The sequence below is a fragment of the Suricata suricatta genome, chromosome 1 (genome assembly GCF_006229205.1).
Source record: "Suricata suricatta isolate VVHF042 chromosome 1, meerkat_22Aug2017_6uvM2_HiC, whole genome shotgun sequence".
In the NCBI taxonomy this organism is placed as follows: Eukaryota; Metazoa; Chordata; class Mammalia; order Carnivora; family Herpestidae; genus Suricata; species Suricata suricatta.
This window is the reverse complement of record NC_043700.1, coordinates 48,973,222-48,983,444: the sequence shown is the minus strand read 5'-3', so window position 1 is coordinate 48,983,444 and position 10,223 is coordinate 48,973,222.

Here is a 10,223-nt window from a genome sequence, read left to right as displayed (position 1 = left end):
GTTGTGGGGCTTGTCTTGTGTGTTGCAGCATCCCTAGATAGATGACAGTAGTATCTCAACCCCAGTTCCCATTAGTAACAACTAAAATGGTCTCCAGACATTACCGAGGGTCTCCTGAAGGCTGGGGCAGCAGGAGGTGGTGGTGGCAGGGAGGTATGTACAAAGTCCGCACTAGGTTGAGAATCATAGGAAACAATTTGTTTGGAAAATACCCCAGTTGGACAATGGGCCTTTAACATTTTATCAACAAGTATTCGGGGCACCTGGGTGGCTCAGTCAGTTAAGCATCCAGCTTCAGATCAGGTCATGATCTCACGGTTCATGGGTTTGAGCCCCGCATCGGGCTCTGTGCTGACACTAGCTCAGAGCCTGGAGCCTGCTTCCAATTCTGTGTCTCCCTCTCTCTCTGGCCCTCTCCTGCTCGTGCTGCCTCTCTCTGTCTCTCTCAAAAAAAAAATATCAACAAGTATTCAATCCTGAATCAATGAAGAATTCTTCTGAGATTTATGTTGACCTTAATTCTGCAGGTAACAAGCAAAATGGAGAAAGATTTGGTACTGGGAAATACAGCTGGATCATCATGACATAGGCTTTAATCCATATAGATTGGGCTGCTGAGGTTTTGTGGATTTTTTAAAATGTTTTCATTATAATGACAAATATTTTGGAGCTAATTGAGAAACTCCACTATAAAACTCATGAAGATTGGATATTAATTCAGGTAAACCAAGGCACAGAAAAAGAAAACCCTTAAGTAATTCCAGTTAGAACTAGTCTTGGGATTCTGCCATAGATCTAAGCTCATGTGCTGAAAGAGGGAGGAATACATAAAAGAGGCTCTCAGAGCCTTGAGTCACACAAGCCAAATAAATTCAAATACCTGGTTTCCTATAGTCAAGAAAATGGAACAGGAAGAGAGAAAGAATCTGGGTTTCAAGGGGCATATCCACCCTGAAATTGGGGACCATTAACTGCATATCTCCAGACTTTCTTTACATCAAAGAATAAATGCTTGTTTGTTTACCCACTGCTTTTTCAATTGCTGTATCTCTTGGACAATTCTGTAAATCAATCCAGTCACAGAAGCTCAGTTCAGTCTTTGATGCTGGTCCTCAAGATTTTGTTCAAATATTACCTCCTCACCACAAAGATTTTCTTGATCCTTGAAACCTAAAAGGCAGCCTGACTGTCCTTTTATGTCTTAGAGCCTTTGGTCAGTTTCTCTCTCACAACAAATCTTCCTCATTGCACCATTATCCATACCTATAATTCAATTGTCTTACTGTCTTTCCATCTTACTTGTCTGCAAATATTCAACTCTGGACCAGTTTAGCTGTCTCCTCTCCTCTCCTTCCTTCCTTCCTTCCTTCCTTCCTCCCTTCCTCCCTTCCTCCCTTCCTTCCTTCCTCCCTCCCTTCCTTCCTTCCTTCCTCCCTTCCTTCCTTTCTCCCTCCTCCCTCCTTTCCTTCTTTCCTTCCTTCTTTCTTTTTTTCCTTCCTTCTTTCCTTTTTTAAAGTCACTCCTTCCCCCCACCTTTCCCATCTGTCTCTTCTTTTTTCTTTTATTTAGTCATTTAATCAACAAATATCTAGTGAGTGCCTATTCTATTAAGTGCCAAGATGGGCTCTGAGTGTTCAATGGTGAAAAAAACATGGTCTTTGTCCTCATGGCCCTCACTAAAGTTTACAGTCTAGTGAAAGTGATAGTCAATAAGTAAGTATAGTACTACAATAACTATAGGAGGATATTTCACTAAAGAGTAACAAGGGGACCAAGTTATATAAGAGAGTTAGAGACATTTCTTTATAATAGGTAACATGTCACAACTGAAGGGTGAGAAGTATCCAGTGAAACAAGACAAGCTGAAAGGTGGAAGGAGGACTTTCTAAGGGCTAAATAGTTTCTAAAACCAAGGGGTAGGAAAAAGCTGAATGTGTTCAAGCAATGGAATGAAAACAATGTAGTTGGAGTAGAGTGTGTGAGTTGGAGTAGAGGTGTAAGCTGACCCAGACCAGGCAGAGCAGTGATAGACAGTGATGGAAAGAAGTTTGGACTGTATGCTGAGCATATTTGGAAATCATCAGAAAGTGTTGAATTGGGGACTGAAATAGTCTGATTTACATTTAAAAAATAATTCTGAGACTTTCAGAATTGTAGCATGAAAAGAATGACAAACCTTCTCCTTGAGCAAAACAATACAACTACTAAAAATTATTCTTAAAAATTCAACTACTTAAACTTTTCAGAAATCATCTTAAAGGAATACCATAAATGGGGAAACTTACTCAAGGAAATCTACTAAATCTTGGTAAGAACGCTGAGAGTCTGTGACCTTCAAATCATAACCTAGTTCTATTTCCTTCACACCTTCAGTGTGACAGGAATTCTACTTCTTCAATATGCAGCCAAGAAGTTGGGACTCCCTTTCTATTTAGCTCTCAGTCTAGGGCTATAGTTTCACACTGGGAAGGCAGACCACTGGCATCTCCTATTCACTGAACCCTACACTGCAGAAACTATTCTGAGTAGATGTGCTGAGAGAACTGGTCCCTCTTCCCTCACACAGCCCTCACTCATAGTGTGGAATCTCTACTCCAGCTGAAGTAGGCTGAGAACACTGGAACCCATCCCCACTCATTTGTAAGGCAAAGTTTCCATTCTGGGAGGAGGAAACCAAAGATCCAGAGACTACTATCGCCACCACCTGCTTATAGAAAAGGGGTGCCACTCTTGGAGAAGTAGGCCACTGTCACCACCCCTCACTGCCTTACAGTGTGGCACAGAGGTTCTGTCCAGAGAGGGGCAGGTGTTAAGAACAATTCTGCCTGATAGGACTGAATTACTTGGAACAGAGCTTAGGGAAGTTCTTGCCTAAGAACGTCATTTAAAACAATTGATATCTTGTCTGTAAACAATTGGAGGAGGCTATAATTACATGGTACTCTTAGCAACAAGTGAACCAGTGTGCGGACCAAAAGTTTGATAAAACCAGAAAAAGAAACAGCAAAGAAGAGCCTTCCTGCAGCCAGAGCAGTTCAAACACTAGCAACATTCAACACCTGCAAAAGGGCTCTACTTTTTTTAAAAATGAGACTGTGGAACATTTTATGTCCTAGAGTGTTGTCAAAAAACAATAGAGCAACCAGTTAGCAGTTCATGGAGGGTAACAGCTGAGTGTGATACTAATAGAGGCCCGATTGTGACTATTCTCATGCTTAAGTCTACACCCCTTGAAAAGGGACATCAGAGACTTTACACTGTGTGAGAAACAGACTTCACTGAAGTGTCTACCCAAATCAATAAAAAAAAAAAAAAACAAGCAGACAAGCAAACAGTAGTAAGCCTTGGGCTCATTATCCAAAGTCACTACAATATATTGTCTAAAATGGCCAATCTTCAACAAAAATTGTCAGATATGCAAAGAAATAAGCAAGTATTATACATGTATACGAAGAAAACAGGCAATAGAAACTACTTGTGAGGGGGCCCAGGTGTCAGGCTTATCTGTTAAAGATTTCAAAGTAGCTGTTAGAAATATGTCAAAAAAGCTAAAAGAAATCACATCTAAATAATTAAGGAAGGCATTAAGACAATATCACAGCAAATACAATATATCAATAACAAAGTAGAAATGTGTTTCAAAAGAATCAAATGAAAATTCTAGAGTTGAAAAGTCAAACAACAAGGGCGCCTGGGTGGCTCAGTCAGTTAAGCTTCTGGCTTCGGCTCAGGTCATGATCTTACAGTTCATGGTTTCGAGCCCCTCGTCGGGCTCTGTGCTGTGACAGCTAGCTCAGAGTCTGGAGCCTGCTTCAGATTCTGTGTCTCCCTCTCTCTGTGACTCTCCTCTGCTCACTTCTCTCTCTGTCTCTCAAAAAAAAAAAAAAACATAAAAAAAGAAAAAGAGCAAAAAAAAAAAAAAGAAAAGTCAAGTCAAACAACAAAAATGGGAAATTTACTAGAAGGGCTCAACAGTAGATTTGAGCTGCAGAATAAATAATAGATAACTTTAAAATACGTTGATAGAGATGATAAAATCTGAAAAAACAGAAAGAAGAAATGAAGGAAAATAAATGATCCCAGAGAAATGTGGAATTCCATTAAGGGCACCAACATACACCAATGGAGTATCACAAGGAAAGGACAGAGAAAAAGAAAAAGAAAAAGTATTCAAAAAATTAATAGCTTGAAATTACCAGCCACACCCAGACATATCACAGTTAAAACACTGAAAGTCAAAGGCAAAAAGAAAGCCTTGAAGGCAGCAAGAGGAAAGTAACTCATTACACCCAAGAAAAACTCACTAAAATTAATAACTTACTGTCAAAAACAACATAGGTCAGAAGACAATGGAATGGCATGTTAAAAGTTTAGTTGGTTAAGCATCCAACTTCAGCTCAGGTCATGATCTCATGGTTTGTGGGTTCAAGCCCCAAGTTGGGCTCTGTGCTGACAGTTAGCTCAGAGCCTGGAGCCTGCTTCCAATTCTGTGTCTTCCTCTCTCTCTGCCCCTCCCCTGCTCATGATCTGTCTCTTTCTGTCTCTCAAAAATAAATAAATATTAAAAAAAAAAGAAACTGCGAAAAGTGGAGCACACTAAAACCAGAGCAAGAAAAGGAAAAGAAATAATAGATAACAGATGAAAATGAATAAAATAGAGAATAGAAAAAAATAGGGAAAATCATTCAAAGATTGATGAAAAGGCCTTTGAAAAGATCAACAAAATTGACAAAACTTTAGCAAGATTGACCAAGAAAAAAGGGAGAAGCAAATTTTAAAATTAAAAAGGAAAGATAAGACATCATTATTATCCTTATAGGGATAAAAAGAAATATAAAAGAATACAATAAACAACAATATTCCCCAAAATCATATAACTTAGAAGAAGTGGAGAAATTACTAGAAAGACACAAATATCAAAACTTACTCAAGAAGAAACACATAATCTGAACAGACTTATCACAAGTAAAAGATTGAAAGAGCAATCTTAAAAATTCCCACAAAGAAAAGACCAGGCCCAGATGGCTTCACTGTTAAATTCCATGAAACATTTTTTTAAAAATCAAGACTAATTATTTGCAAATTCTTCCAAAATTTAGAACCTTTCTTATTCATTCTATGAGGCCAGTGTTACCCTGATCCCAAAATGAGAAAAGATATCACAAAAACAGAAAAAAGTGTGGAAAGGTCACAAATACATGGAGGTTAAATAACATGCTACTAAGCAATAAATGGGTCAAACAAGAAATCAAAGAGGAAATTAAAAAAATACATGGAGGCAAATAAAAATGAAAACAGAAAGATCCAAAATCTTTGGGATACAGCAAAAGCAGTTCTAAGAGTTTATAGCAATACATGTCTACCTCAATAAGCAAGAATTTTCAAATAAACAACCTAGCCTTATACCTAAGAAAGCTAGAAAATAACAAAACAAAATCCCAAACAAGCTTAAGGAAGGAAATACTAAAGATTGGAGCAGAAATAAATGAAATAGAAACTTAAAAAAACCAATAAAACAGGTCTTTGACACAGGAGATGATTCTTTGAAAAGATGAGCAAAATTGTTAAACTCTTAACCAGATTCATCAAAAGAGAAAGAAAGAGGGGAGGGGGATTCAAATAAACAAAATCATAAATGAAAAAAAAGAGAAATAACAACCAACACTACAGTATTACAAAGGATTATAAAAAATATTATGTAAAACATATCTCAACAAATTGACAACCTAGAAGAAATGGATAAATTCCTAGAAACATATAACTGAATCAGGAGGAAATATAAAAATTGAACACACCAATTATCAGCAATGGAATTGAATATGTAATTTAAAAATTCCCAACAGACAAAGTTGCAGAACCAGAGGGCTTCACAAGCAAATTCTATCAAACATTCAAAGAAGAGTTAATATCTATTCTTCTCAAACTATTCCAAAAACTTGAAGAGGAAGGAAAACTTAAATATTCATTCTGTGAATCCAGCATTAACCTGATATCAAAACCAGATAAAGATACTACAAAACAAGAGAACTATAGGCCAATAACTCTGATGAACATGTATGCAAACATATTCAACAAATATTAGCAAACTGAATCCAACAATGCATTTAAAAAATTATTCACCACAATCAAATGGAATTTATTACTGGGATGCAAGTGTAGTTCAATATTTTTAAATCAATGTTACATTGATTTGATCAATATATATAATATATTACATCAATAAGAGAAACGATAAAAACCATATACTAATTTCAATAGATGAATGAAAAGCATTTGACAAAGTACATCAATTCATACTAAAACTCTTTAACAGAGTGGGTTTGGAGGGAGCATTCCTCAATGTAACAAAGACCATATATGAAAAATCCACAGCTAACATTGTACTCAATGGGGGAAAAACAAAAATTTTCCCTTAAGGTCAGGAGCAACACAAGGATGTCTGCTCTTGTAACTTTTATTCATGATAGAAGTCCCAGCCATATTAATCAGACAAGAAGTAAGGAAGAAGTAAAATTTTCACTATTTGCAGACGACGTGATACTATATACAGAAAACCATAAATACTCCACCAAAAGAAAAAGAAACTACTAGAACTGATAAGTGAATTCAGTAAAGTTGCAGAATATAAAATCAATGTACAGAAATCTGTGGCACTTATGTATCCAAATAATGAAGCAGTGGAAAGAGAAATTAAGAAGACAATCCCATTTACAAATGCATCAAAATAATAAAATACCTAGAAATAAACTTAACCAAGAGAGTGAAAGACCTGTACTTTGCAAACTATAAAACATTGATGAAAGAAATTACAGATGACCCAAAGAAAAGACATCCCATGCTCATGGATTGAAAGAATAAATATTGTTAAAATGTCCATATACCCAGATGCAATCTGTATCAAAATACGAATAGCATTTTTCACAGAACTAGAACATACAATACAAAAAGTTACATGGAACCACAAATGAATTTGAATAGCCAAAGCAATTTTGAAAAAGAAAAACAAAACTCGAGGTATCATAATTCCAGATATCAAGTTATACTACAAAGCCGTAATAATCAAAACAGTATGATACTGGCACAAAAATAACACATCAGTGAAACAGAGTAGAAAGCTCAGAAATAAACCCATGATTATATGGTCAATTAATCTTCAACAAAGGAGGCGAGAATATAGAATGGGAAAAAGTCTCTTCAACAAATGGTGTTGAGAAAACTGAACAGCTCTATGCAAAACAATGAATCTGGACCACATTTTTATACCATACACAAAAACAAACTAAAAATAGATTAAAAACTTAAATGTGATACCTGAAACATAAAAATTCTAGATGAGAGTACAGGCAGTAATTTCTCAAACATAGGCTATAACAACATTTTTATAGATATGTCTCCCAATGCAAAGGAAATAAAAGCAAAAATAAACTATTGGGACTACAGCAAATAAAAAGCTTCTGCCCAGCAAATGAACTTATCAACAAATTTAAAAGGCAACCTATTGAGTGGGAGAAGATATTTCCAAATGATATATGTGATAAAGCATTAGTATCCAAAATATATATAAAAAGCTAATACAACCCAACCCCTAAAAGCCCCCAAAAATCTGATGAAAAATGGGCAGAAGACATGAACAGACATTTCTTCAAAGAAGACATCAGTGGCCAACAGACACATGAAAAGGTGCCCAACATCACTCATCACCAGGGAAATTCAAGTCAGAACCACAATGAGTTACCACTTCACACCTATCAGATGGCTAAAACAAAAAACAAGGAATGAGTGTTGGTGAGGATGTGGAGAAAAAGGAACTCTTGTGCACTGTTGGTAAAAGGGGAAATTGGTGCAGCCACTGTGGAAAACAGTATGGGGTTTCCTCAAAAAAGTAAAAATAGAACTACCTTATGATCCAGTAACCACACTACTGGGTATTAACCCAAAGAACACAAAAAACACTAATTCAAAAGTATATATTCACCCCTATGTTTATTGCAGCATTATTTACAACAGCCAAATTATGGAAGCAGTCAAATATCCATCAATAGGTGAATGGATAAAGAAAGTGTAGTATATATACACAATGGAATATTATTTCGCCATAAAAAGAATGAAATATTGGGGTACCTGAATGGCTCAGTCAGTTGGGCATCTGACTACTGCTCCAGTCATGACTTCACAGGTCATGAGTTCTGGCTCCATCCTGGGCTCACTGCCGTAAGCCCAGAGTCCACTGCAGATTGTCTTTGGATTCTCTTCTGTCCCTTCTCTCTCTGCCCTTCCCACTCAAAAATACGTAAAACATTTTGAAATCTTGCCATTTGCAACAACATGAATGGATCTGAGAGTATAATGGTAGGCAAAATAAGCCAGTCAGGAAAAAAATACTGTTAAGATTTCACTCAAATGAGGAATTTAAGAAACAAACAAAGGAAAAATAAGAAACCCCAAACACTCTTCACTGTAAAGAACAAACAGATGGTTACCGCCGGGAAGGTCGACGGGGGGATGGGTGAACTAGGTGAGAGGGATTAAGAATACACTCATCTTGATAACACAGAGTAATATATAGGATTGTGGAATCATTGTATTGTACGTTTTCAACTACTACAACACAGTATGTTAACTTGCTGAATTAAAATTGATTAAAAATTTAAAAAATTTAAAAATATATTGCAAGTAAAGTAAATTACAGGCCATAATTCTGTATAAATATAAACACAAAAAGTCCTCAACAACATACTAGAAAAATAAATTAAAGGACATTCAAAAAGATTATACACCATGACAAGTGGGATTTATCCCAGGAATGCATGATTGCTTTAATATCTATCAATAAATCCATATCATGCACTATATTAATTAAAAAAAGACAAACACAAATCATTTAATAGACACAGGAAAAGCATTTGACAAAATTCAACACCTTGTCATAACAAAAGCACTCAACACATTAGAAATAGAAGGGAATTTCCTTAATCTGATGAAAGATCTCTACAAAACCCCATAGCTAATATGTAATGGTAAAAGACAGGGTGCTTTTTCCCTAAGATTGGGAACAGAACATGGATGCTAATTCCTACTATTATATACCCTGACTCTCACTGGGGAAATTAAGAGAGTAAGTAAAGGAAATAAAAGTCATCCAGATTGGAAAGGAAAAAGAACAGCTATACTATTAGTAGATGACATGATCTTGTATGTAGAAAATCCTAAGAAGTCAATTTAAACACTATTAGAACTAATAAACAAGCCTAGCAAGCTTACAAGATATATGATCAGTATACAAAAATCAACTGTATTTCTATATCCTAGAATGAACAATTTGTAAATGAAATTAAGAAAACAATTCTGGGGGTACCTTGGTGGCTCAGTTGGTTAAGTGTCCGACTCTTGGTTTTGGCTCAGATCATGGTCTCACGTCTTGTGGGTTCAAGCCCCATGTTGTGCTCTGTACTCCACTCATTCTCCCTCTCTCCCTCTCTGTCTGCTCCATTATTCTCTCTGTCTCTCTCAAAATACACAAATAAACTTAAAAATTTTTTAAAAAGAAAACATTGTAGAAAGTGCCGCTATGAACATTGGGGTACATGTGCCCCTATGCATCAGCATTTCTGTCTCTCTTGGGTAAATCCCCAGCAATGCTATTGCTGGGTCATAAGGGAGTTCTACTGATAGTTTTTTGAGGAGCCTCCACACTGTTTTCCAGAGTGGCTGCACCAGTTTACATTCCCACCAACAGTGTAGGAGGGTGCCCGTCTCTCCACACCCTCGCCAGCATCTATAGTCTTTTGATTTGTTCATTTTAGCGACTCTGACTGGTGTGAGGTGGTATCTCAGTGTGGTTTTGATTTGTATTTCCCTGATGATGAGTGACGCTGAGCATCGTTTCATGTGCCTGTTAGCCATTTGAATGTCCTCTTTGGAGAAGTGTCTATTCAGGTCTTCTGCCCATTTCTTCACTGGATCATTCATTTTTCGTGTATGGAGTTTAGTGAGCTCCTTGCATATTTTGGATACTAGCCCTTTATCTGATATGCCATTTACCACTATCTTTTCCCATTCTGTCGATTGCCTATTAGTTTTTTTGATTGTTTCCTTTGCCTTGCAGAAGCTTTTTATCTTGATGAGGCCCAGTAGTTCATTTTTGTTCTTGATTCCCTTGCCTCTGTGATGTGTCGAGGAAGAAATTGCTGCGATTGAGGTCTAGGAGGCTATTTCCTGCTTTT